The 27,860-nt window shown below is 42.4% G+C and overlaps 1 protein-coding gene across 8 annotated transcripts in view; it reads right to left on the bottom strand.

The window, feature by feature from the left end:
- The window catches only part of PAG1 (phosphoprotein membrane anchor with glycosphingolipid microdomains 1), a 113,816-nt gene that overhangs the window by 24,272 nt on the left and 61,684 nt on the right, over positions 1 to 27,860 (bottom strand). For 4 of the 8 annotated variants that reach the window (XM_065830146.2, XM_065830150.2, XM_071803984.1 and 1 more), the window contains one exon: positions 23,940 to 24,004. The gene's annotated coding sequence lies outside the window, so the exon portion shown is untranslated. Of the gene's footprint in view, positions 1 to 1,238; positions 1,375 to 23,939; positions 24,005 to 26,738; positions 27,225 to 27,860 lie in introns of those variants that run through there. The other 4 variants (XM_071803983.1, XM_065830147.2, XM_071803985.1 and 1 more) reach the window with 4 other exon arrangements.

Genomic DNA, 27,860 nt, shown 5'->3' with positions numbered 1-27,860 from the left:
ACAAATTTCAAAATGCAGTTAAATATTTCTAGTTTGGCCAAGTTATAAGAAAGTCAGATAATCTGTAACTCCTCCAAAACCCCATAAATCTCCAGGATGGGAAGAGTAGGTGTTGCACACCTTGCCAAAGCACAGAGATGTCTCACTGGTGTCCTTGAGCACCAACACCAAAGAGCCACCACTCTTTGGGGACGACAGCTGCTGTGCAATCCGCCTCTGTGGGTATCCTGGTAGATCTTGAAAAATTAAACATGTAAAAGCAATGGCAGACAAATCTAAAAGTGACATCTGCTGCAGACATCAATCTGATACAGCCCTGCCTCATCCCTACTTTAAAGCAAATCTTGGGTTATGTCTACGCTGAGTCACAGTCCCATCGCTGACTGTGACATGGGGAGATCTTAAGAGAAGCAGAATCAGATTTAGTCAGGAGAAAACTTGGTGTAATGCCCTCAGAGACCTCTCTGATGAAGTGCAAGGGCATTGTACACTGGGATGGATTCCTGGAGAGGAATAGGCAATCCTCATTTAGAAAATCCTACAAAGCACACTGCACTGGCTGTCCCAGCTAGCTACAAACCTTTGTTAAGTGTTTTGAATAGGAAGTATTTTTCTTTTCAATTTTTATTTTTTACGAATCTTCAAAGACATTTTCTGACCTGTTAAAATTTTAAAAAAGGTTCTTAAAAGATCCTTTACTTTCTTCTTTTCCCCTCACCCTTTTGTCTTAAAAAAATATTTTTTTCCTTCTTTAGGAAAAAAAATAAATTAAAATGAAACGTGAAAAAAACCTGAATAAAGCATTTTTTCAGCATTTTTGTTGTCTTATCTTGCTTAGTCTTCCCAGGAAATAAAAAGAGAGAAGGCAAATGAAAAAGAAATATATTTTGTGTTCCCGCCTCCCAAATATTGGGCAAAGAAAAGCATAAGAAAAAGAATAGGGATTTCATAATATTTGCTTTTTCTAAAAACAGAAACACATGATTATTCAGTTTTTAAAGCAGACACAAAGTTGTCTTGAGTGCTATGATTGAAATTATTTCTACCAATAAGTTAATTATTTTACCTACTGTGAAGAACAATACCACACTCCTCTCAAAAAACTAAGTAATATACCAAAAGCTAGTACAGCAGGAAAAGTTATTCTCTTATTCTCCACATACATTCTTAAGGCTGCTAGCCTTCAAATAAAGAAAATTTTTGAGCTAAGGAAAGCTAAGGATGCATGGGGAGCATACCCATAGAAAAGCTGCGTCTTTGAAGACTTCAGTAGAGAGATAGGAAGTGTTGGGATGAGCGGGAGCAGATGAAGTTGAGACTGAGCTTAAAAAGGACTGATATTAGAGAGAGAGAGTTCAGGGAGATCCACATGTGAATGTCAGGAGGGAAGTGCAGGACTGAAGCTGGACGTGAGACATCCCACTGGGCAGAAGCCAAACGGAGCAAAGAGAATGGCCAAGGACAGACACTGTAGTTAATCTACAGCAAACGAGCAAGAATTCAGATACCAAAGCTTTGACTGCAAGTTGAGAGAAAGAGGTCAGAAAAGGTTGGAAAAGTACAGTGGCACTTGATCCAGGGAAGGCAGCTGCTGGAGACACTGCTTACCTGTGCAAGAAAAATAGAAAAATAATTCAGAACAGATTGATGACAGATGAAGCCCCGTGTGAGGGAAGCTGATCAGGCGATAGGCAACCAGTGACTCCTCTCAGCTCCTTGAATGACAAGAGTTTGGCGTAAGTGCTAGAGGACCTAGAAGCTGCTCAGCATACAGGACAGCCAGAAGTAAATGTAATTGTAATACAAAAAGAGCATGCCTACATTCACCCTCTGTGAACCTCTCTCATGAAATGCCAGCAGAGAGCTTACTATGACTGTTTAATGCCTCCCAAGCAGTGAGGCTGAAGTAGTATTCACTCGGGGTGGTGCGTTTAACACAGAAGAGCCTCTGAAATACTTGAAGCTGGACAAGCATCCATCAGCTGCCCTGACCAGCCCTGGGCAGAAAGCTGGCAGGGAGATAGGTTGAAAACACAACTGTCTGGACTCCCTCTGCTTCTGCTTGGTGAATGCCTGGACACTAAAACATTAATGTATGCCTAGTATAATGGTTGTTGGAGCTGCTTCACAAGCTGGCTTTAAAGAGAACCTCATTTGCAATAATAACTATGAAATAACAAACAGCTAATTTCAAAAAGCTCTTTTGAAGGGCTTTTTGACTCTGAAATGGTTAACACCTGCTTTTACAATAAAAAGTGATATTGTGCTGCCCTCTTGTGAATGTCTCCATTTGGGGACAGGGATCTGTGGCTCTTGTGAGGGTGCTTCAGAGCTGGGTGCAAACCCTGCTTGCTTCTCAAGATGGAGCTTACACAGGGTCTTTCATGTGCTGGGTTTGAAAGAAGTCCTACCTCCACCCCTGAAAGAATGCCAGACTTAAATAGTTTAGCCTTGCAGAGAGACATCGCTGAAACAGGATAATGGTCAATTGAACCGTCTGAGATTGTTGTGTGGGTTTTTTGTTTGTGTTTTTTTTGTATGTGGCAATCCTTTACAATGAAGATTTTTGTTGCATCCTTTCCACAGACATCTCCACACAAGTTGCCAGTGATGCTAAATTCTAAAAAAGAGTTATAGAGACAGGCCTGGTATGAAAACCAGTTATTTCATCTAAGGAGAAATAAAAACCACAGTTCACACTCACATTTCAAAGCCATTATCAGTTCAGAAAAATAATCCTTACATTATATTGCATAAAATTTCTCCATGTGGCAACTTTCTCTTGCTTTTTAGACATCAATGTTTGCCATCAGTGGAACCTATATGACACATAACGCCCATAGCCATTTCCTCAAAATTGCGCTTAAATGCACAATTACATTCGTGGTTTCAGAAAGACGGATATTTCATTGCATGACCTGCATTTTCATGGTGAATAATGTGTCATTTTTCCTTCCAGCTGTTGCAGGGATAAAGCAGAGCTGAGGCTGTTCAGCCTGAGTCAGTGGTGAGGGGACTGTAGGATGTGCAAGTGCAAATCTGTTGCCAAACTGAAGAATAAGAAATGCATCTGGGGTGAAGCAGTTTTTAGAATAAGATACAGGTTGCAATTTTAGGGAGCACATGGAGTGACAATTTCAAGTAGCGAGGACAAGCTTGGACTGAGACCTGAACTCCTTTGAAGCCTGGGAATGGACATGTGCTTTGGGTCCAGGATCTGATCTGGGTTTTCTGAGCAAAGACCGCATAAGGGGATGTGCTTTGTGAGAGGTGGCCACCATGCCCCAGTGGCCTGGAAGGAGATGGCATCATGTCCCTCTCTCACCTCTTCTCCTTGGTTTCTGGATTTTACAGCCCTTCATTCCTGTCCTGCTGCAAACCCCGCTTCGCCCATGTTTTCCAGAGGAGAAAAGAGCACCTCTGTGCTTTTATTAATGAATTATAGATGGGGCGTAGGCAAGGGAAGAAATTGTTCTGACAACTGAGTGACTTTGAATGCGAGAAGCCGAACATGACAGGACAGGAGGGATTCAGAGAGGGCTGTGGGATCTCAACTCCCTGTCCAGGACTGTCAGGCTGAATTTCGGCTAATGGGGGCACTGCCCAGGAGCTTCACATGCTGAGCTTCGGTTACAGGGCTCCCTCGGTCTCCTGCTGCTCTCTTCTCCTTCCCACCCCTCCTGTTCCTTCAGTTATCTGCTGCTGAACTGCACAACAGATCACCCAGAGGTAGATGAACAGATCAGGTAGAGGGGATCATCCAGATGATCCCCTCTACCTCAACTCCTTGGGAAGGAGAGGGAAGAGCAGGGAAGAAGGCTGTAATTTTTAAAGGAGAATTTACAGGTCTAGTAGCAAGCCCCCAGAGAGCTGTGTTAAGCCAGAAAACGGTGAAGCACAAGATATGTGGAATCATGAACTGAGACAGGAGCTGAGAAGTATGAAACTAATGTCCTCTTGTCTACATCCAGCTGCAAATACTGTAATTCAAACAGAAAACCGGAACAGAGACCTGGGCTACAACAAACAGGCAGTGGCAGAAAGAGTCCTGCAGGTGTGAGTAACATCTGTGGATGCTGATCCTTTTTATCTTCTGTTCCACCAAACAGTGAAACAGACTTTTTCTATGAAGCTAGAGTCCTACAGGAGACCTAATGAGGTCCTGTTACTTTACTCCATCTCTCCAGAAAAGTCCCTCTGCAACTTGAGACCCAGGTCAGGCATCAGTGGGTACAGTGTATTTCCAAGTGCCCAAGGACTGAGCACGTCCCTTGTATGTAACATTCTCAGGCCACCCTAAAGAAAACACCTGAAGGAAGGTAGGTCACTACCACAACTCCTGTATGAACAAGACTTCACACCAAACCAAGTACTTGATGTAGAGAAGAGGGAGGACATGGCAGATGCATTTTGCTCAACCCAGAACCATTTCCATGTCAGAACTGTTCTCTGCACACATGGAGACACTATGCTGCTGGCAGGGAAATACTATTTATGCTCCTTGCAGGAGCTTAGGTGCGAGGCTATGGTGAACTGGGTTGAAACTCAAAGCATACTTCCTTCACCCAAAAATCCTTTCTCTAAACCTTTTGATTTTAAATTTAACTGGTTTTTGACCTCTTTCACCATGTGGCCTCACCATGCTTCAGCAGCAGAGCAGCTGGAGGCAGCTGCTGAGTTTCTCCTTTCTGTAGCTTTCCACAGCTGGTGGATTCCTGAAGCATAACCTGATATGGCATTACGCTCAAATTTTGTGACCCCATCAGGGCTGCATTTGTTCCTGTGTGGGCTAAATATCTGGGCCAAACTTTTCACAGGTATCTCTTGCTGCAAGTCCTGGTTTGGAGCCTGTGTGCAGAAGTTGGTGGGAGTTGGTGCTCTGAACATTAAGGTTATATCCATAGCAGTAAAGTAAACATGTCAGGGATAATTGTCTTGTACTACAGCCAGTTGGTACGGTGCACCCTGAGCCTACACTTTTAAACTTTCCCATTCTCCAGAGAATGGTGGCTGTATCCAAACAGTCTTCAAGGAGTGGTCCCTGACCAGAGCTAACTCCTGAGTGGTGCTTGGGATTAGTTTGGGAAAGAGCCTTTTGACTGCAGCTAAAACTATGCCTCAGGCTGTTCTAAGTTGGTAAAACCAAATCCCTTGTATCTCAGACTGAGAATGCGGTAACAGCGGGTCCTTTTGACTTCGATCTCCCTTCTGTCAGTCCTCCTCCACCACAGAACACACCCAGCTTTCTACCCACTCCACCTCCTCTCACCAGCTCCTGTCTGTCTCACAGTTCCCAGTTTTGTTTGTTGTCTGGGGCAACCACCTCTGTTATAGAAGACAAAAACTACATTAAGATATCAAAATAGCAATAAGCATGTATGAGTAACTAATAAAGTAAATACAAAGATGTTGACATTGTATCAAAATGAGAAAATTCAGATAATTGTCAGGCATTGCTACACTGAAATAGATGATGCTATGGAATTGCCTCAATACACAAACTTTATCTTTGCTTTGAATTGGTGCTAGGTGCATAAAAGCAATTGCTATTACATGCTTCTGGAGATGACACGCAAGAGGACTGCTGTCTGGACTGAGGCCCTGCTTGGCAGGATCTCTCCTAACACCACAGTGTCATCAGAATCAAGATTGTGAAGTTTCTCCAAATGCACCGTAAAACAGTTTCAAGACTGATTTATGTTATTGTTTCTGCATCTGCATTGTCTTGTTTCAGCTGCTAGCTGTTTATATGTAGATTCTGTACTGAACTATGCAACCTGAAAACCAAGATCACCTTCCTCATGCGGTACCTACTGCATTTCACTTTTGGGGTTTCTGTGCACTAGATCAGGATAAATCCTTTCCTACAACAAGTAAACGCTCTTCTGGTGCAGCTGTGTTTCGAGCTGCTTGGCTTGGCAGCACCACTTTAACAAGAACAGTTAAAGACAGACACGTCTGATTCCAAGCAGTGAAGAACTGCTGCAGAAGACCAGATGTGCACATAATTAAGGCCTGGTTCTGAAAGCCTGATGCTGGAAGGAATTACTGACATGGACTGCGCTGCTGTTGCAGACTGTCAGCCGAGCCTTGCAGAGACTGTGCGTGCCGTAGCCTTCGAAATAGCTCATGTTTCTGCTTTGTGAAGCAGCAGAATAATGAGGTTCTGATCTAATTCCCCACTGTACCTACTTTTACAGAAATCATAGTCGGCTTATCAAAGGATGTGTGTGCTCTATAATGCAAAACCAGATCTAAGACAAAACTGAGCAGTCCCAAACCACCGGTCATTTTTAACCCCTTCTAAGTCGTAACATCTCCTAAAGAAAAAACAAGCCTCTCTGAAACGATCTATCTGTGACATAGCAGAAATATTTAAAAAGGCTTTTGCAGCAGTAAATGCTGATCCATGCCACAGTCTGCATTCATACTCCAATCAACTCATTCATGCCTTGTCAGACCATGTCACCTCAAGGTCAACATATTCAAAGTTGACCTGACTTCTGCCTCCACACTTTCCCCTCTATTCCTACTAGAATTTTAGCGATTCTACATGAGCCTGCATCCATAGAATCATAGTCATCTAGTCCAACCCCCCTGCATTGCATGCTCCCTCTCCTCCTCAGAAAGACATTTGGGAAAGTCAGAAGGCTCAGGACAGTTGTACGAACAATTAAACATATGGATTCAAGAGCTTGCTTCAAGGCAGTGGCAAAGTTTCTATTAAAATGCTAGAGAATCTTAGAAAACAAGAGATGTTACTAGCAAGGTTTTCTAGTACACTGTAAAACTAGATTTTCAAAGGAAAGCGAGCATAATTGCATGTGAACATGATTATGTCCCAGCAAAATGCAGTCTGCATCCCGGGGTTAATACATGTGCATAATTATGCGCCTAACTTATCACATAACTAGGACATTTATTTCCCATATTCTCAAGGTCTTTCTGCATATAATCCATACATTCACAGATCTCTGCCAAAGGTATCTTCCAGTATAAATCAGGTCCTGAGCAAACAGGTTTTTAAACCAATAACTTGAAGCTCACAAATTCATTCCACGATGGTTAATAACGTTACTGCCGCTTCACTCCCAGTGGTACAAACCCCCCAGCACAAGCAGGGAGAAGCAGAACGCTGCGGACACAGCCTGTAAGCACAGAGCATCGGCTGGGCTGGGCCAGCTGCTGAGGAAGAAACCAATAATGAAGTGTCTGTGAAACAGCTCCCAGGAACACCACCACATATTCTCCCCAGGCTTGCAAAGCCAAATAATGACTGTCTCGAATGTGACAGCAGAAAAGCTTTATCTGACGAATGACCATGCCAAAGATTACAGCTTAATTGTAGCATATTATTCTCTTTCCCACACCCCACAATATCCCATATTGCTTTCTGGCTGCAGTGAGGTAATTAGAGCACGATTACTGCATACTTCAGAGTGCATAGAAATGAAAGCTGTCTTTGTGAAGTGTTTTCCAGCTCTGACACAACTACTCCTGATAGCCTTGCTTTTCCTGGAACTAGATGTGACTTCTTATTAAACACAGCCTGTTTATAACTGTACTTTGCTGTTTATGTAAATCTACTACGCCAAGCCCACTGTTAGTCTTTACAGTGCAACAACAATTGGAGCAGCCCTTTTGCAAACTCAGGTAATAATGCAAAAACACGCACACGCAGAGATTGCCTCTGTAGTCTGACCTAAAAGACCTCTAAAATTCATGGCAATTGTACTTGTTCTCAAATTGCTGTTTGAATCAGGCCTATGAAACGCAACGGACAGTACTTTTCCAGAGGCTACTTCCAATTCAAAGGACTCTGAAATTACAAAAATACAGAAGATCGCAAAATATGCAGCAGCAAAACACAGTACTCTGATTGTCCCCAATGAAATGATGCTGAAGAAGTGTTTTGTTTTGTTTAATTTTTTTTTAATAATAAGCAAGACTTCTATTTGGAGCAGGATTCAACTTACGTATGGCTATGTCTCTAAACATAAGCTTCTATTCACCCAGACACTATCTATGGGATCTCACCTCTGTTCTCACCACAGGAGAAAGCTAAATGACTTCCACCAAACAGATAACTTCTAGATTGCTCAAATTTTATTAATTACAGTGAGATTAACTCCATCTGAACTGAGAAATTTTAAAAATGCCTTTTATCCAACTGTCTGGATATTACAGCCTTTCAAGGTGTCTTGAGTGAGATCCCCCTAAAATGAAGCCGACCAAAATCACCCTAACTTCGAAAAACCTAAGCAAAAGAATTTTAAATCTGGAAAGCCTAGATTACTGAGTACCAACACTAGCACATAAATATGATATCGGCAGATACCATGACTGAAAGACAGGAGTGTTCCAGGGAACCTAAGTGATGGTCCTTGGAGGTACAGCACAAATTACATCAGATGGGCTTCTTCATATTTCAGATTAAATAAACTTGAAGCAAAAGGAATTAGTGACAACTGAACTGAGTAAAACAGTAACTCTCTCACAAGAAGAGAAGTATCCATCAGTCATTTAGCTTAGCAACAGATCAATTTTACGAAAACAGTGTTCACTCGATGATGTGCTTTGTAAAGGTGAAGACCTGTTTCAAACTCAAATGTTTGTTATTCACTCTAATTCATTCAGCAAAGTGATTTTAAACTTTTTAGCATTTGTATTTCTCTAGGAATGTCAGCTTTTCTTAAATATTTGGTGCATATATGCAGGGCCGCCTTCATTTCTGGAGATGGTCCCTGTCCTGAAGAGTTTATATTTTGCCTAGATAAGACCAAGGCAACACATGACAGAATCCCTGTGCTAAAACCTTCCTTTTCATGAAAAAAAAGTCCAAGGCAGAGAAGGATTCGGTGGTTTATGAATGGCTCTTTGGCAGAGATGAGAACTGATCCCCGGTACCTGGCGTCCCCAGCTAGTGCTGCATCTATGTGATCTTCCTTTTTTCCCTTGACATGGAAACAGTGGTGTGGTACTTGAGGGGAGGTGCTGCCTTAACTTCAGTCATCTGAAAATAATGTGAACTGGCTGCCTGTGTACTCTGCATGGTCATAAAGACTAACTTCTGCCTGTGGAGAGAGGACTACCATCAGAGGTGGAGACCAGGTATGACCTTCAAACCTGATCATACCCAGTCTCCTCTTATAGACCAGTGAACTTTCAGACACCTAGAATTAGAAGAAGAGATACCTACAAATCATGGACAAAAGTGGGGGAGGTTAATGTGTGGTGACCTGATGGAAAAGGTCTTCAGACACACTTGTTTGAGTTGACTTCCTTGGTTGACACATCAGAACAGAAAACGTGGCTAAGCCATTGTGCGGCGGGAGCAGCACCGACAGACCATGTCTTCTCCTGGCCTCATGTTGTTTCACTGTTTCACTGCAATTTCTCTCCAAGACCAACATAATGATGTCATTCTGTCCTTTCAGCTGGAAGCAGGGCTGGAGTAAATGAAAACACCAGGACATCCTGGTGGCTTCACCTTCCCAGTGAAGCACAGGCACTGCCCTGCTTGCCAGCTGGAGGAGCGTGGGGTAGTGAGGCAAAATAAACCAAACTGCTTCCTCGCACCAATGTACTGGCACATAGTGCATCTTACCTGCCTGCTTGCCTGCTGCAGAGTGTGACATATAAAAGTCTGGGCTTGATCCCAATGGACTGCAGCAGTAGAAGCTAATCATGGGTCGTGTAGGAATGATCTATGAGCTGGGTTCCCCCTACGCACACCCAAACCCTTCACTTCCTCATCATGACACACAGCAAATACGATTATAAGATCTAATGAACTGCAACTAATGTAATTCCGAAAGTCTTCACAGCTAATGAAAACCAGGTCTTTCCCTTCTCAATTTAATTGAGACATTTGGTTCATACTCCGTGGAAAAGAAACCCTCCATAAAGCTATGTATGAATACTGCATTTACATACCCAGCAAAAGCAGTTGCCTGTCACAGTTCTGGGCTCTTTCTCCTGACTCCAGGACATTCAATGGTAGGAAACTATCTGTGAAGGGAAATGGACTTCAGAAAATAAATACCTTCTCATGTTGTTTCAAGGGAAATCTCCAGTCTGAATGTCTACTAACGACTACTTTGCAGCCTGAACTTTGTATAAACAGAACATTTTTATCATGATCTCTAATTAAAAATATACCCCTCCTGCACCTAAGCAAGAATCAGAAGATAGAATTTGGTCTGTAGCTTGTAAATTTGAATTTGACAAATAACATATAACTAAAAAAAAGAATAAAAATTTCCCCTTCCTCCAGTCTGTTCTTTTTGCTGCCTGTTGGCAACAGTTTTTCTGCAACTTAAGCATCACTAATTCTGTGAGACTTCCCCTGCCTCTGTGCTTTCCCACGTTACTATCACGAGCACTATTTTAGCAGGAAGCGCTACAATATGGGTAGCACTGCAGAGAGAAGGATAAATACATCATGCCTGGTGCAAAAAGTTTTGCCACTACTCTGAGTTAAGAGCTGCCAAAGCATGATGACAGAGAAGCAATTGCTGGTAGGCAAGACAAGCATCTCATCACTCCGCACAATCGATAACCAGCCTGGCTTTTCTTCTTCCAGGTTTTGTGCTGACCGAAATCATTACTTTTTCTCCACAGAACGTGGTTCTTGTTAAGGTTTTGATGGAGAAGAATAAGACGGGAATTTGATGAAGACCAATACTGGATACAGGATAACTGCTCCCCAGGGACAGGAGAGACAGTCAAGGCAGAGCAGGTAAGAAGAACAACAGCCTCACACTGGTGATGTACAAGCGGAAGAGCAGACAGCATGGTCATGTATGGCTGGTCAGTACTGAGCATGTCTCTCTCACACAACAGCTGAGCAGAGTCTTTCAGCCACACAGATTTGACCACATCATGCACATGGGTCTGAGCCTATGTCCACATGCATGCACACCATGATGACAGCCACTGCCTCCACTCCTGCACGGCTGGGAAGCCTCCGCCTCTGTTGTCTTGCCTTCTTCTGGTACCTTCACCAACCCTGTGCCACGCATAGAGCCTCATTCCTCCTTCCATAGCTGCCGCCTCTTCCTTTCCAGAGGCTGTGCCGGTGTTTCCACAGCTCACTTCTGCATGATGGCTCCATGAGCTGCCATCAGTTCTCCAACCACCTCCAGGCTTGGTCCTTCTAGCAGGGCACTGCCACCCTTGCCATTAGCCGAGTATTTCCCACTCTGGGCAACATTTTTATTTTAGCACTTCTCCCCCCTGCCCCCCAATTATTTTTCTATAATAATATACCAATGAAACATACTCACACAAACTCCTCAGAAAATTACCAGTACTGATATCAACATCTATTGATTACTTTGGTTATGACCTATTAATATTAGGATGCCCAAGTGATAAGAAAAGGCAGGGTATGTAAGAAATACAAAGGGCAGATGATAAGATATACATGAAAACACTCTCTCAGAGAATGAAATGATAGGAATGAAGTAATAGGAGTGCTTACCTAAAATGTGATAAATAACATTAAGTAACACACAAGACTCAAATATATACATGATAATCAGATGTCAGCTCAAGAACATATCCAGGTACAATACACCCACTCGTCCCCCCAGTAATTTCAACAGCTAGTTAACTTTTACAATTTACCATTACATTGCTGTTACAATACCCTGTTCAGGTCTGATTTTCCTTCACCAAGCAGTCTGGGTTTAATCTGCCTTATCTTTATTCTTTGAGAAATTTGCCGTGCTCAGCCTGCTGTAATACCCTCCTGAACATGGCTCATTTTAAAGGATAACCTAACACTGTAAGGTGAACAAGCCTCTTTTTATCCTTTTCCATCGCTTAGGGAGACAGTTTTATTGTAAAGCAATCAGATTCTGCAGAAGGAAAACAATTTTCAAAGAAACCATTCATAGATCAAGAGGGTGACCATTAGTTATTGAACACTGAAACACTTACAGGTTAATTTGATGGCAGCAATACCAAATTAATTTTTCTTTTTGTTGAAAGATTTTCTTGACTGTGATGAACAGCTGGCCAACTGCCTGAAAAGCAGCGGTCACCCCGCTCTGCATTTACTTAGATGCAATATCAAATTGACATGCTACTATCAGAAAAACAACCTCACCATACTTTTAAAGAATCGTTCCAAAATTTTCAGCTGACTTGTAGCACATGACTACAGACCTCAGTTTGAGTCAGCTGCGAAACTACTTGCTCTGCTATGTATTTGCATGAGTTATTCAACTAACAGGAGAAAAGCAAGACTGAGTTTGACTGCAAGAAAGCAAAAACAACAGAAAGACTCATCACTCTCTTTACCCCAGTGTCACAAGTCTCAAAACAGCAGAAATGAGCTAACAGATATTATGTGGGCAAGAACAAGAACTCAGATTGGTAAGGGAAAATTTATTCTTAGAAAATCCCTCATTTTGGAATGATTATACACAGGCATGCACTGACCCAAATAGATCATGGCTTCTATCATTCCCTAGTGCATGCAGATAAAATGCTGACATGCACCAAAAAGGCTTGGGGCAAAAAAGCAAGCATGGAAACTGCCAAAAAAAGAAAAAGCACAGCAGCTGGTACACAACTGCTAATAGGCAAAGACAGCCCTGCTGGCAAACACAGGTAAAGGCAAGGGAAAGGCAAAATGATAATGGAAAATTCAAAGATGAACCAAAATGGATGGAGAAAAAAAAAAGCCAGTTACCATGGAGCACCTACTGGTGTCTCAGAAAGACAGTCATTTGACCCATTTCAGGAGTCCCAGTTTATTGCACTGTGCTGGTGCTGCCCAGTGGTCAAGCCTCAGGGATACTGATTTCCCTCAGTGCAGATTTCTGACCTGGCCTCATTGCCCACATTGCTGTTCTGTGGCTCTGTAGATGAGACGGGAGGATCAGGAGACCATGGATAACATCCACAGTGTGTCTCACCAGCTGGGTTACAGAGCACAACAGAGCAGTAATATGGGCAGCAACTACAGCTTTCTCTCCTTTCTTCCTGTCAGCCCTTCCGTAGTTTTCTAATTTTCTGTCAACGAAGTCCTAGGTGGCACTGCAGGCGCTCAGTGAAACGTCACATGCGTGACGTGATGGGTGGAAGTCAGCCAGCCATCATGAGATGCGTGAGATGCGCATGTGTGGCTATGTGTGAATGATGTGTCTGAGTGCTCCCAGGGGTTACCAAGCAGTGAAGGCTCACAAGGCATGCGGCTGACCAGCCCACGGGGATGCCATTTAGTTGCCTAAACACAGGCAGCCAGGACTGCCTGGGCTGGCTGAGGACATCCAAGCTATCTGGATGTCTATGCAAATATGTCTATAGAGATGAACAACTTAATGCAGGAACTGTAGAAGATTTGTGCCCTTCTGGAGTGGCAGTTGGAGGCCAAGGGGCACACACTGTGGCATTTAAAACAGTATTCAATACCCTCTCTTTAGGCAGATGAAACCTGCATCTGGATATGGTTAGCAGAAAAGGCTCAGGACCTACAGAAAACTCTGATGCTTCTTAAATAGAGATTAGAGACTATGAATAATGTCACAAGGCATCTCAGATGGCACCAGCTGCTTCTGGGTGGGCAGCTGAAGGTGGCCACTGACTCTAACATGGCCTGAAGGAGCCTTGCAGGCACTTGCCTAAATTTAGGTGTTTTCATTTGCACTTGAATCTTTTACCAGTAATTTCATGCTTACTTTTTACACAGATACAAGCACCTTCCATCTGCAATCATTTCCTACACAAGGCTGAATGCTCTTACCACTAAATCGTTCTCAGAAAGACATAAGGATTTATGCAGGGATGAAACACTTTAGTCTAACACTTTTCTCCAAGCAGAACAATGCCTGAGTATCACACTTCTTCCAGCTGGCAGGACAAAAAATAAACATCCAGATTTTCAAACATTCACTACCACAGACTCTATAATGTTTAATTATCTGATGGTGCTTAGGACTCCGGGTAGAGAAGAAAAGACGCAAATAAAACCACATGAGTCCGGCCATCATATGAATATTTAAGACCCCTCAACTGGAGCATCAATGCATGGGTTCATATCAATGTTGCATTAAACATCCCTATGCAGCTACAGAATGCAAATGTAAGTAGAAGATTAGCAAACAACTGTCAAAAGACCCATAATCAGGGGAAAAAAAGAAATTAACATTTCCCTTCATGAACATTTTTAAACAAAGTGTTCATTTCCCTCTAATTTTTCCCCATTAAAATTTTAGGTTACTGCAAAAAGACAGGTATGCAGGAAACTTTTGGCCCAATTCTGTTTCCAATGGTTCTCATAAAATAACTGCAGGCAGAATGTTGTCCCCTCTGTGGAATTACATGCAGCTCTAGGTTTCTTTTTTTTTTAATGCATTAACATACAAATCGACACACTAAAATATTAAATCTGCATTAGAGGCAACTATTTGCCAACTTCTTTACATAAAAGTAGAATAAATAATAAAGCCTTTTATTATCCAGTTAGAGAGACTAGGAATACTTATAAAGCTACAAGAAAATGCAGAGACTTTAAGAAAAATACAAAAGTATTCTTCCTGCAAGAGAAGGTTTCCAGGAATATAAAAAACTGTAAGTCAAATCATGGGCTTATTTTGTAAGCTATTCTCACTTTGTCTTTAATACTGGTGTGCCGCTATGAAAAATAGCTAAGTGTCCTGCAGTTAGTGCTAAGCATTAGTTACCATTTTGTGAAAGTAAGCTGAAACTTAATTGTCAGCCTTCAGTGTAAACCTGCTGAGATTTAGCCTCTTCCCAGAGTAAATCTATCATACTTCAGTAAATAGATGGGATATAAATAAAGTAGGAGCTCTGCAGAGTTTAAAACAGGAATTGCCACTGTATTAATGGGCTTATGGCAATGTTACTTAGACGTATTTGTTTTAAAGTCTCAGCAGGCTTGTCCTGATGCCGATTGTGTAAAACCATCTGCCAAGCAGACAGAATCGATCTCCGAGTGTGTCCTGCTCGGTTTGTAGAATTACCTACTGTGACTGAGTACATAACTCGTTATTAAAAACAGTCAGACCTGGTCTTTCCTGAGGGTAAACTAATGTTTCTCATCATCCCGAAAAAAAACAAAAAACCAAACCACACAACAAGAGATAAGGAAAAGGTAAAGAATTTAAATAAGAGACGTTATTTGAAAGGCTTACTCCTATGGCCTGAATCAACATGCAAATGTGGACTCCCAATCATCTTCACAAGATAATTATAATTCATAATTGGCACTTCTAAAGCATTTTCACAGAGCTGTGCAAATATTGACTAATTAGTCACAGCAGAATCCTGTGGGGTAGATGAGCAGGTACATTAACCCCCTTTTGTATCTGAGCAAATTGCTGGGGAGAAAAACCCCAAGATTTGCCCACCGAGGGGGCTGGGAAGGTGGGGAGGTGTCCAGCCCCATGCCCCTGCTCCCACCCCTGCTGTGTGACCTGCTCCTCTCTTCCCGAGAACAGATGAGATGAGCTCTGTTCTAGCAGAGGTCTGGAAACAGTGGCTAAAAGTCAGTTTGTTACTCAAAGTCCTGTTAAACAAAAAGTCTAGATATTCAAATGTCAAAATAAAGTCTGAGGATTTGATACAAGTACATGCAGTATTTACATGAGGATGGTAGCCTCTTCTGCTGAGGAACACTCAAACAGGGATGTACTGCACAATCGTGGCTTAATCCCAGAAACAAAACATTACACAGGTACTTCTAACTAAATAATAGAAAAAGAGCTCTACATGTATGGAGTAAGACACTCCTTTACTCAAAATTCAGAGAAATCTTATTAACCGCTGTGCACAGAGCACAATGAAGGGTGAAGAAACCATGGAAGTCCTGATAGAGGCCCTAAGAGGCTCTACCTTCATCATGTAATAAAACACGGAAGGCAAATTTAATGTCATTAGCTTAGAAGAAGGGTCTAAAAACAGAATGAAGGCCACAGCATCTAGAAAGTCAAATGCAACACTGAATATTGCCTACATTAAATCCAGCTTTCCAATTAAACTGCCCTTAGGAAAGCAATGATTAGTCATTAGTGTCTCAAGTTTTCTGGTTTAAACCAGCAAAGACTAATGATGATTTTATTCCAGAGCTTTGTTATTAATCACCACATTTAGGGTAACAAACAGGTCTTTGCTAAGTAACTGTATTATCACAAGTTTACAACATATGCAATATACACAACATGAATCATTTTTATTTGGTGTAATCCTGCTTTGTCTATTGAAGCCATTGGTTATATGTTGTGTCTAATTTCAGCTACAATCTCTTTAGGGCAAAGATTATGTCCCCGTGGTTTTGTAAAGCCTCATTCACAGTTATGATGGCATACAAATTAAATAAATAAGGAACTGCGGGAATTTATTCTCTCTTTATCAGGAACTCACAAGTGAGGATTTACATATTTTTAAATTGATTTTATTAAGATAATATCTTCCAGACATCTGGTTCACTTCTGTTGTTTGGAAATTGGGAAATGGCTTTTAATTTAACTGCCGCAACTATCTAGGTAAAAATAATAACAGGCCAAATCAAGCCAGTGTGGTGACTGGTTGAATACTAAATTTAGTGTTATTCTACTGTGAAGCTCATTCTTCATCCTGGTTCATGTACAACTGCTTCTGAGACAAGCATAGAACATTAACATGACAGTATTTTAACCACTGCATTAGTTATCTAATCTGAGCAAGGTTAGACAAAACAAATAGTAGGAATAGAGCAGAACTAGATGCTCTAGTGAGCAAAATCCAGCAAGAAACACCCAAACCCAAGGATTAGGTGACTCAGGTTACAATACAACAGAAGAACAAAAAGGGCTCTGCATTCAGGGGGTTTATATTGGTGAAAAGAATGGAGAAACAGTCCAACAAAAAATAGTAACATTTTCTACATTTGGCACTCCGGGCCACTTGTCCCCGACATGCTGGAGCAGGGGCTGGGGGATCACACTGCCAGTGGTAACACAGAAGAGTCTTAAGCCAAAGCAAGTCTATGATAAGGCTCCATATGCCGCATTTTTTTTGTGCACACATCTTCATCCTCTCCAGGAGGAAGAGAGAAAAAATAAAGTGTCACTTTATATGTAGAAATACGTTGATTAAAATATGCATTTGGTCTGTTCTGAGGCTTTGATGAGCAGCTCCAAGGGCCTCAGGTGACTGCTGGGCTTTCATACCTGGGGCTGGCAAATTAGTGAACACACAGAGCAACTTTGGTCTGTACGTATAAAGGATGAAGACTAGGGTGAGTGCCTCTTTTCAGGCACGTAAGTGTCCATCTATAGTAGGTAAAACACAGCAGTACTGGTATAATGAATCAGCTGCATTATCAGAAATGTTAATTGTCCTGGCTAGCCTTCTGCCCTTAGAGTCCTCCAATTTCACACACCTCTAAGGTGAGAGTCTGGTCCCTACAGTCAGAGTGTGCAATTACAGATGGACATTCTCCATCCTTCAAGATATCAAGTCTGAGACATCAAGCTCATAATTTTTCTTGTTTTTCTTCTTGGTTAACAAAACTACAACCTGTAAAGGGAACAGCATGTGAGGTCAACTCTGTGCACTACGTTGGAAAATGCACCCATTTGCACAGAGTTAATAACATGTCCGAAAATGGCCATTCACCCTCAAAAGACATCAGCATCTAATAGCAGCTGCTCATTTTCTGAGTGCAGACGAGTGTTGGAAAAAGGTGCTGAGAGGCTTTGTCCTAGAATTACATGTCACTGTTTTAAACGTGATGTGAGGAAATTATTCTAATTGCCCACATCAGTTTAGGACTGAAATGGTCCTATACTGGTTGCTATCTTGGTAGGAGGGGTGCAAATGTCTTTCTCTGGCCAGGGTGTTGTTTGATAAGAACATGTCCATACCTGAATGTCTAGAAAGCCTCCCTACAAAATAAAGTGAAAGAAAATTGCCCCAATAAAATAACTTTGCAAAATATCAGCTAGTAATGAGAGTTTTTGACCACAAGTCTTACACACAGCAATTCCATTTCTTGCAAGTATGAGCACTCAAAGAGCAAGAACTGCTATTTTTGAGATAAATGCTACAGTTCAAGTGTCACGAACTGTATTAGAGGCATTCACAATTGGCTCTGGGATTTAAAGAGAAAAAAAAAAAGACACTGTTGTAGGAAGGTTGGTGGTGATCACAGTGCTAATGACCATGAGAGAAATACAAGATTTTTTTTTTTAAGCATCATTATCTAGTGGCTTTGACTGCTAATCTAAACGCGGACTATAATGCCTGCTTTAATGGGGTTTGTCTCAGTAAGGCTCCTAAATGAAATAAACTACATTAAACCCAGACAAGCTACAAAGAGAGACAAATGGCAAAACAATACACTGAAAACCTAAAGATTCTTTTAATCTACTGTTAACTGAGTTACCATCCATGGCATTTGCAATTAACTGGGGCTGTGTAATCCATTTGCTGCACATCACAAGAAGGATGCCCCGGGCAGACCGAGGGCCTGGCAAGCTCCCTCACAGACCACTGCCATTCCTCGTGGCTCCAGGGCTGCAGGGACAGACGTTAACTGATCTCAGTAGGCTACAGATTGTCTTCTTAATGTTTAGGGGATAGGGCACTGAATGCCAGGAAGATTAATTCATCGCCATCATCCTCCCTCCTTGTTCCTTTGGCCTTGCTCATCTCTCCTCTGCATGTGCTGGCCCACAGCAGAGCCATGCTGAATATCTTCAGCTAAATACCTTAAAATATCAGTTACATTTGGATCCCTCAAAAGCAGTTAAATGGGCTTTCTGAGGTATTTGTTTTGCTGTATCTCTCACACAGAGATGGGAGGATCCTCAACAGCTGAGGCGGGGAATGCAGACTACAGGGTGGATGAGAGATTGGCCATGAGCCGGCAACGTGCGCTTGCAGCCCAGAAGGCAAATTGTATTTTGGGTTGCATCAAAAACAGCGTGGCCAGCAGATCGAGGGAGGTGATTTTGCCCCTCTGCTCTGTGCTGGTGAGACCCCACCTAGAGCCCTGCATCCAGCTCTGGGGTTCTCAGCACAGGAAAGACATGGACCTGCTGGAGAGGGGCCAGAGGAGGGCCACCGAGGTGATCAGAGGGCTGGAACACCTCTGCTATGAGGACAGGCTGAGAGAGTTGGGGTTGTTCAACCTGGAGAAAAGGAGGCTCCAGGGAGACTTTATTGTAGCCTTTCAGTGCCTAAAAGAAGGCATTAAGAAAGATGGGGACAGACTTTTTAGCAGGACAAGGGGTAATAGCTTCTAACTAAAAGAGGGGAGATTGAGGCTGGACATGAGGAAGAAAATTTTTATAATGAGGGTGGTGAAACACTGGCCCAGGTTGCCCAGAGAGGTGGTAGATGCCCCATCCCTGGAGACATTCAAGGCCAGGCTGGACGGTGCTCTGAGCAACCTGATCTAGTTGAAGATGTTCCTGCCCACTGCAGGGGAGTTGGACTAGATGAGCTCTGAAGGTCCCTTCCAACCCAAACTATTTGATGACTCTATGATTTTAGGCAGATACTGCAGGAAGAGGTGACAATTTACAGACAAAATGACAGCCAAAGTATAGAGGCAGTGATACTCTTATGTTCATTTAGAGGCAATAACGAAGTGTTTCCAATGGTCCAATCTTGGAAAGATGGATTAGCTCTTTGTTCATAGTGTACACAAAATGTAGGTTCGTGCACCTTATCTTGAGGAAATTTTCAATAAAGGTTTTTAAAAACTAAAGCTGTAGCTTAGGGAACATATAATTCATTCTGTAGTTAATGGGTTCTTCCCAGTATTACAGAGAAAAAATTCCTATGGTTTGTATTGCTTTTGTAAACCGGTTGCTCTCCCGCTCTCAAGGGACTGCTAAAGGTCAGTGGTGTTGAATATACATGATTTATACGGTACTCTGGGATGAGAGGTGCTGTGCAAATATAAAATATTATTACAGCATACTCTCCTTAATTGACATATACTGAAATGGAATTGGTTGGGCCACAAGAGCAGAACTAAGAAACCAATTTAACCTGATGACAGCAGATTGTCTGAGGCTACTGACAGACTACGACAGCGCAAATACAAATTCACCTCGCAGACAGATTTACCTAATGCTGGGAGTTACTGCTGTTCATCTGGAAAAGGTGGTATGTGGATATGAATCTGAAGACACTCTTACACAGAAATGACTAAACAGGCACAGTCCACAGATTACTCTGTACCATGACAAAAAAGTGGCTTCTGAAGCAACTATAGCCATGAGAGTCCCATGTAGTCCATCCACCTTCCACAGAAAAACTGTCTCACCCAAGACAGTTCTCAAATATATGCCAGAGATGCTTGGGATGCCCTGGTCTTCATGTGCTTTGCAAAGGCACCCTCAAGGCATTTTTGTACTCAAGATACGCATCCTATTTATCCCTGGCTTTGATAGAGACTTCCAAGTTCTCCTTGCAGAGTTGAACCTTGAGATTTATTCACTTACAGCTATGTCCAAAGTGGCTTCCTAAAAAACAGTCTCTTAGCAAACTGAGTGAGAATGAGCCGGACTGGACTAGTGGTCCCATCCCCTCTCAGGAAGCACAAATTATGCTTTCACTCCACTTTTTAGGATCTATTCGAATTTCTCCTTCTTCTGACAACAGTCCATACTTTAACACTGCAATAAATAATCAGTTTGAAGTAGATTTTAAAATATTTTAACAGCTAGGGCAATGACATTATTACTTCACTTTACCGTAAATGGAAACACTCCATTCCCCCTCCCAAACAAAAACTGAGATTGCAGATCATATTCTGAATTCTTTTCAAAACCTAGGTCAAAAGATCTCACCAGCACAGCCTGTTCCCCTTCACATTATTATTCCTACTCTCACAGTTTCTTTCATCTAATTCCCTTTCTCCCTGAGGTTTACAGTCATTCCAAACATTTTTCAACGACACTTCTCTTCCCTCCTCTTAAATTCCCTCTTTCTCATCAGCCATCTAAAACCCTTCTTCAAATAATGCTGTTTTCTTTTAGAAAAACGATGCTATGAATTCAGCACTACAAAGTAATCTGTTCCTACCTTTTTTCCTGGTGCTAAACCAAGCCATTTTAGATTTTTTTTTAAATTTATTTAAATAAATAAAGCAAGCACAATACAACATTTTAGCAAAAGTATATAAGCTTCCTGCTCCTAAATAGAAAAAATGAAGTTCTTACTTTTCAATGTATTCATGCTTTCCATGAAAATTGATACATCTGTCTGGGAGGTAAAGAAGATGTGGATTATCTGTATTTGTGAGAATAGTTGCATGAATTTATTGCATAAAATGACTGATTTTCTAGCAACAGAAGTTTTATTCAAGGATAATGTCAAAGGTACTCTCATCTATGCAAAACACTTCTCACTCATACAAAGAAAAAGGCTCTTAATTTCCTCCACACAGAAAATGATATTGTAGTTTTCTTTTCAGTGATAACTTAGGTATTTAGTTTCTTCTGTTTTCTTTGGATAATTTTTACTCTTAATAGATTTGCTCATTTGGCTACATCTAAATTGCTGTAGTAATGGCAGATGATGACACTCTTAGGCTACTCTATGCTGACTAATCTGTTCTCCAACTGAAAGCATTTGTCATCTGGGGGATACCCTTCCCATTTGTCTTTCCCCCATGTTTCCAGCTCTCCCTTCCTAACAAGGACAATGACAAAAATCAGTATGGGTTTCTAACCCTGGGAATGACATTTTTAGCTCTAAAGCCTATGTGTTAATGTAAATTTCCAGCTGTAAGAACAAAGAAATAGCAAATGTGAGGCAGATGTTAATATATTACCCATTGTTAGCAGTACAAGCAAAAATCAATTTTAAAAAGTCTTAGCTATTCCACTAATGAAAGCCTACTTGCTTGGGCATTTACATAAACCTGTATGTACAGAAATAAGATCTAAGTAGTTTCTCCCAGTCCATGGAGTTTAGACAAATCCTCTGTGTCATTTTTAACTCTTCTAATATTAACAATCTACAGGCAACATACAGCCAGTGAAATAATCTCCATATGTTTCTACTGCTTAGTAATCTGATGAATACCCAAAGACTGTTTAGGGTCTCTACTTCTCAGCATCTACTGCACGATAAAGTCAAGTGGTATCTGGAGGACTCCATATCCTATGCTATAGCACTGTTTCTTGGGACCATATTCAGCACCAAAAGTTAAACCTCATGTCTGGTTTCCATCAAGTACCACTTGACCGTAAGTCTTCAAGCACTTATGAAGCCATCGTAGGCAGCACTAATGAGCAGCTGCTCTGAGCTCTCCAGGAGCTCTGCTTTCCTTTGAATCCACCAACTGAAAAACCCACAGCATGTCCGTGAATGAAATAAAGCAGGAGTGTCAAACTCACTTCCACCGGGGGCCACATCAGCCTCGCGGTTGCCTTCCAAGGGCCGAATGCGGCCCTTGGAAGGCAACCGCGAGGCTGATGTGGCCCCCGGTGGAAGTGAGTTTGACACCCCCAAAACAAAGTGATTCTTTGTTTTATCTAGTGTCTTGTTGCTTCTACCGTCTTCTAACCCTTGGAAACTTCTGAATTAACTGTCCTGGCATGGTGACCACAAGTCATAGCCAGAGGCATGGAGGAGAATGGATATTCAGAGCACACTTAGAGTTTAGGTTCTCATCCAGGGTCTCCAGCCTCCCTCTAGTTCTTAACATCTCACATCATCTTATCTGTCATCTCACATCATCCTTCCCATGGACCTCAGATTCCAATGAATCCTGGAAGTCGTTCCCGCTAACATTAATAAAGCAGCAACTTTTGACCATCTTGTGTCAGGCACATCTGTGTTTGTGATTCCTTTCACACTAGGCAATTCATTAAGGGCTCTGTTTTGATTACCAAAATGTGTGAACATAATTTTGTGTCTCATCTATCCAGGGTCACTCTTATGTCAGCTCATTTTTGACTGTGACATTCTTTTCCCATCCTACAGGCAAAACAGTGTTTACGTTTGGTTAGTTAAAATATTTACATTGCACATTCAAATGATGCGTTTTCCCAGTGACAGGGCTCTCTGTGGTATTTCCTCCTGTACCTACTACAGAGCGGAAACAGATGATTAAGATGAATATTCCTGGTGTCTCTAAACAAGTAGATTAAGGAAATGAGCAGCCCAGATATACTATAATAACACTGCTGGACTTTGTAACATCCATGTGAGCTGTGTAATCTGCCTAATGCTGCTTGAAAGCCTGTCTTTTAGGCCCCCAAATCAGAAGAGCTACACAATTTCCAGTCATATTTCAAATACATTCTTCATTTATTGACTGTTTGTTTGTTCACTTGGTGCACCAGGTAAAGTTAAACACGAGAGAGACAGTTCCTGGGAGAAGAGGTAAGAATGATGCTGTTTGCCGACGATCAGTCTGCCTGTGGGTAAAAGCCTCGAGCCATGAGGTGCATGTTTGAAGGGCTGCAGAGACAACGGGGGCTGCAACCCACCAGGAGAACAGAGAAGTGAAGCTGAGAAGGAAAGGTGACACTAAAGCTGGCAGGGGAAGGCCATGAAGTGATGGTGTTTCTGGGAATCAGAAAACACACCAGACTCTGCTATTGTAATTTAACACTTCAGAGATTAATAAAATACTGCAAGTGATGCTGCACAGGGACCTGCTGCACCAAGAGGTACACCAGACACATAGCATGATCCTTTCCCCAAAGGCTCATGGGAGAGAAAGAGCATGTAAAACCTCACAAAACAGGGAAAGTCAACATCATGTAAGACATATTATCATCTACACAGTAAACAGTTCATTTTGCTCACTTATTTGTTACTACTGAACATATGCAAGTCCTTCTGAGAAGAAATCAGATGCAGAGTGAAGCAACTTCTCACATGGGAAGTCCGTGGCAACGTAAAATTAGGAAGAAGAACCTAAAACCCTGGCTCTCATTGGGGGTATTCCTTACCTTACAGCACCGGCCACGCGAGTCTTCATACAGCCTCGTCCAGGGAGGAAGTAAAAGCTTCTGTGCTGAAAAAAAAGATGAAGTGCTTGTTAAGAATTTACTGCAAAAGGCTCTGCCTGTACTTACGTCCATCACAAACTCTGCTGCATCTTTTTGTTTACAGAAACATATACAATAGATGAAAGTTGACTGTGTAAGCAAAAGCTAATCTATTTTAAATTGACCCTGCCCGCTTAGTGTCATATAATCTGGAGGAAATAGGTTATAAAAGTCACTGTATAAATGAGGCATGCAGCATTTAGCAAACAAACTTTAAGCAAGATAATTTAATGTGTGGGAGATGTATTTGCTCCACTTTTTTAAACTAACAGCAAATGAAACTTTGTCAGTTAAAACACAGCAGTAAAATAAAGTATCAGGCTCTACAGCAGTGTAAGTTCGTGTATTCACAATGATAAACGTCCAATTTTGATTTAACATAAAACCACATTTATCCACATATATTTTTATTTCCTGATAAGAGTGCCTATAGTAAAGCATCCACTGAAAAAATGGGTGTGAATTGCAACCCCTTTAATTACAGGGTGTTTCAAAAAGATGGACCCAATTTCAAAGCAGTATATTTCACAATGGCAACAGTACAATTACACAAAAAATTACAAATGGTTTAATGAGTTATCAAGTAATCATTTGAAACTCTGCCCTGCTCTTTCAATTGGTATGAGTTTCATTCATGGGTGGCTCATGGTTGGAGAGATATAGTGATTTCAAACTGGGTCTATCTTTTTGAAACACCCTGTATTCTGGCTCCATTTTTTTGGTTGTGTGGACAAGCTCTGATTTGGGATTTCCACACTTGCTGGTCCTTGACAAGTGCAAGAAAATCACTCTGACATACAGAATCTAATCTAGGGTCTCACTTCTCTCTCTTCTGGAGGTAATGAGTGTAAATATCTCTCATTTGTTCAATTAAAAAAAAAAAAAAAGAACAGGTCTAAATATACTTATTATTACTCTAAAATGTCCCTCTTTACTGTAGCAGGTGACGTCTACAATGTGTTTCCTTGATGAGAAAGGCATCGTTAAGATGCTTATGTCCAAATGGCCAGACCTGTGGTCCAGCATCTTCCCTCCAGCCCTGCTGCCCAGCCAGGGAGCTCTCCCTCTCCCTCTCCCTCTCCCTCTCCCTCTCCCTCTCCCTCTCTCTCTCCCTCTCCCTCTCCCTCTCCCAGCGAGGAGGGGCACAGGGACCATGCAGGGACCGAACAGGCTCCTGACCTGCCTGCCTGGTGCTGATGTGGCCCCATCACTGAGCAGCCTGGGGGTTGTGTACGGATCAGTGGGGCTGGGAGGCTCACAGGAAGGAGATGCCGCAAAACCCAGTTCAGGATGAACCCAGGCACTGCGTTTTGAGTGAGCAGTTGGCAGTCTCGTGGTTTCCCATGGATAAGCCTTATTTCTCTGGCCACCCTTGCCTGCTGTCCCGCCGTGCCAGTCCCCTCGCGGTCACACAGCCTGCAGCTCCCTGCCAGCGAGCAAAGCCCCGCCGGGTTTGGCAGAGGGACGCCCAGTGTGACGGGCAGCGGCTGCCACTGTCACTAGCAGGATGTTTTCCAGAGCTTCTCCTACAAGGCAATGTGTTTATGCTTTGAAACAGTTGCTCCCTAAAGATTAGAGCCGAACAGGAGCACAAAAGCAGCATGTGCTCCTCCGGGGCTGCTACGTGCCATCGAGCGAACGGGAGGTACAAGCTATGTTCTCCCAAATTACACGCCACGAACTGTGCTGCACTGGCAGAATGAAGTCCTTCAGCACACAAATTCCACTGTTCTCTTCTTTACCCTTCTCAGAAAAAACAGCCCCCCCACCCCATAGCTTTCAAATGCCACTTGTGACATTAAGAGCTCCAGATCTGGAGTTGTGTTGGGGGGTCCCCAGCACAGCTGAGTCCATTCACCCCAAAAGCACGTCAACATGGGCACACAAAATGAACAATCACCACAGCTCCAAGGCATGCACTTACAAGATCCTGTTCATTATCATCCTCAAATAGCAGTATGCACCCTCAAAAATATAGTTAACAATTACAGGGGACAGACTGCAATACAAACAACAAAAGACCTGGAGAAGTGCTCAGATAAAGTATATCTTTAAACTAGAAAAATAACAGTAATTTTAAAACTACCAAAAATATCATTGAAGTAGTAAGAATACAGGAGAAATATCTGCACAAAAACATAAATTCTGTTTAGCATAGTCTGCATAATCTTAGTTATTACAAAGTGGCTGAAAAAAAAAAAGCAACAATGATTATTCTTTCTGCTGAGGTGTGTGGAACAAATGTTAATTTTTTTACCACTGTACAGGATGTTTTCTACCCCAGGGAGTACCTGCAGGGGAAAGGAACTGTCTCTGGTAATAGGAAGAAGTATTTACCGTGCCTAATGGCTATATGCTAATGTATTTCTATTAGCAAAATCCATTTAATATTGCATATACACAGTAGCTTTTGGCTTAAAAAGTAAGAAAGCTGGAGAAGAGACTAAATGGTCTTTTTTTCCTCTGATGGGAACAGATACAGATTTTCTGATTATGGGTAACACGAACGAAGCCCACATACAGGGGAACAGACAAACTTCAATAACCCTCAGCTCCAGCACAATGCCACCGTGAAGCTTTATTCTCCTAAGGAGTATGGCAGACTTTACAACCTCATCTCCCAGTACTATCACCCACATTTTAATTAATAACTGAATAGCAGCAATCGCTACCATGCTACTATAAAAATAAAAATATTACCTTCAGTTAACAAGGACTCCTCATCCCGAACCCCACTTGCATTGCGCAGAAGACATCAGGACAAGCTGCCAGCGGGGTGCTGTGAAACTCCCTCCTGTCATTCAGGCAGCTCTTGGAGTTTCGGGACCCCCGTACTCGGCCGCGGGCCCATTCCGTATGCGCGGTGCAGACCCCCACCTTCCCTGGCTGCCAAGCTGGCCACAGCCGGGGAACAAAGCCGCCTCTGTTAGCCCGAGCCAGCGCTGGCACAAAGGCACGCTCACGTACTGCCCCAGACTTTTCTTTTTGCTTCTTCTTGGAGTACGGACTGATGAGAATGGCTGGGAGAAAAATGCGTATGTATTTGTGATTAGGCAAAGCTCTGGGATGTTAGGGAAGATGACGGTGTCAGTACAGGATGGGCACCCCAGCACCCAGAGAGGAGATGAGATCTGCACTGGTGAGACTGCTCCTTGCTTCGCTTCGCACATTTTTGTTTCAGATCAGTGGGTGGTTGCGTGAGCAAGCAGCCGAAACAGGGGAGGAGTTACATGAAATACAATTTATGACTTGAAGCCTTGTCTGCCTTTGAGAGCAGGATGGAGAGGTGAAACCACAGTGATGACACAACAGCATGCCCTACACAGCCCACCTGCCGCCACCTGTCCTCTGAAAGGGGCCAGGAAAGTCCCCTCCCTGCCACAGCGTTATCCCCGGCACACAGTTCCAATGCGGCAGCTGCTCTTGCCCTGCTCCAAAACCACACTCAGAGAACCTCTGAGCATGCTGGCTGTTCACTCCCTCCCCATGGCATTACCAGTTTAATTTCCAAGCAGGCACGGGGCTTCACAATCTTAACGAGCAACTGTAGGATAAGATAATGAATGACACCCTCAGCAGATGTTTACAGCTGTCACTAGGATGGGAGGAAGATGGCAACATCTTAAATCTCAGTTTTCTCCAAAGTTCCCTTTGGAAATCAGAGAGGCAAAGCAGAAAGCCCTTTAAAATCAGATGCCTGTATTTTTATTGTTTTGAAAGGACTATGGTGTGCATGTTGCAAACATTTCACATAACTTCAGGTTTGTTTTCTTTCCTATCAGAAAACGAGGAGTGATCTGGCCCAGCTCCAGAGAAGTTGGT

This window comes from Patagioenas fasciata, chromosome 2 (assembly GCF_037038585.1).
Source record: "Patagioenas fasciata isolate bPatFas1 chromosome 2, bPatFas1.hap1, whole genome shotgun sequence".
Taxonomy (NCBI): Eukaryota; Metazoa; Chordata; class Aves; order Columbiformes; family Columbidae; genus Patagioenas; species Patagioenas fasciata.
The sequence above is the reverse complement of the archived record's forward strand: the minus strand, read 5'-3'. Positions and strand labels throughout refer to the sequence as shown.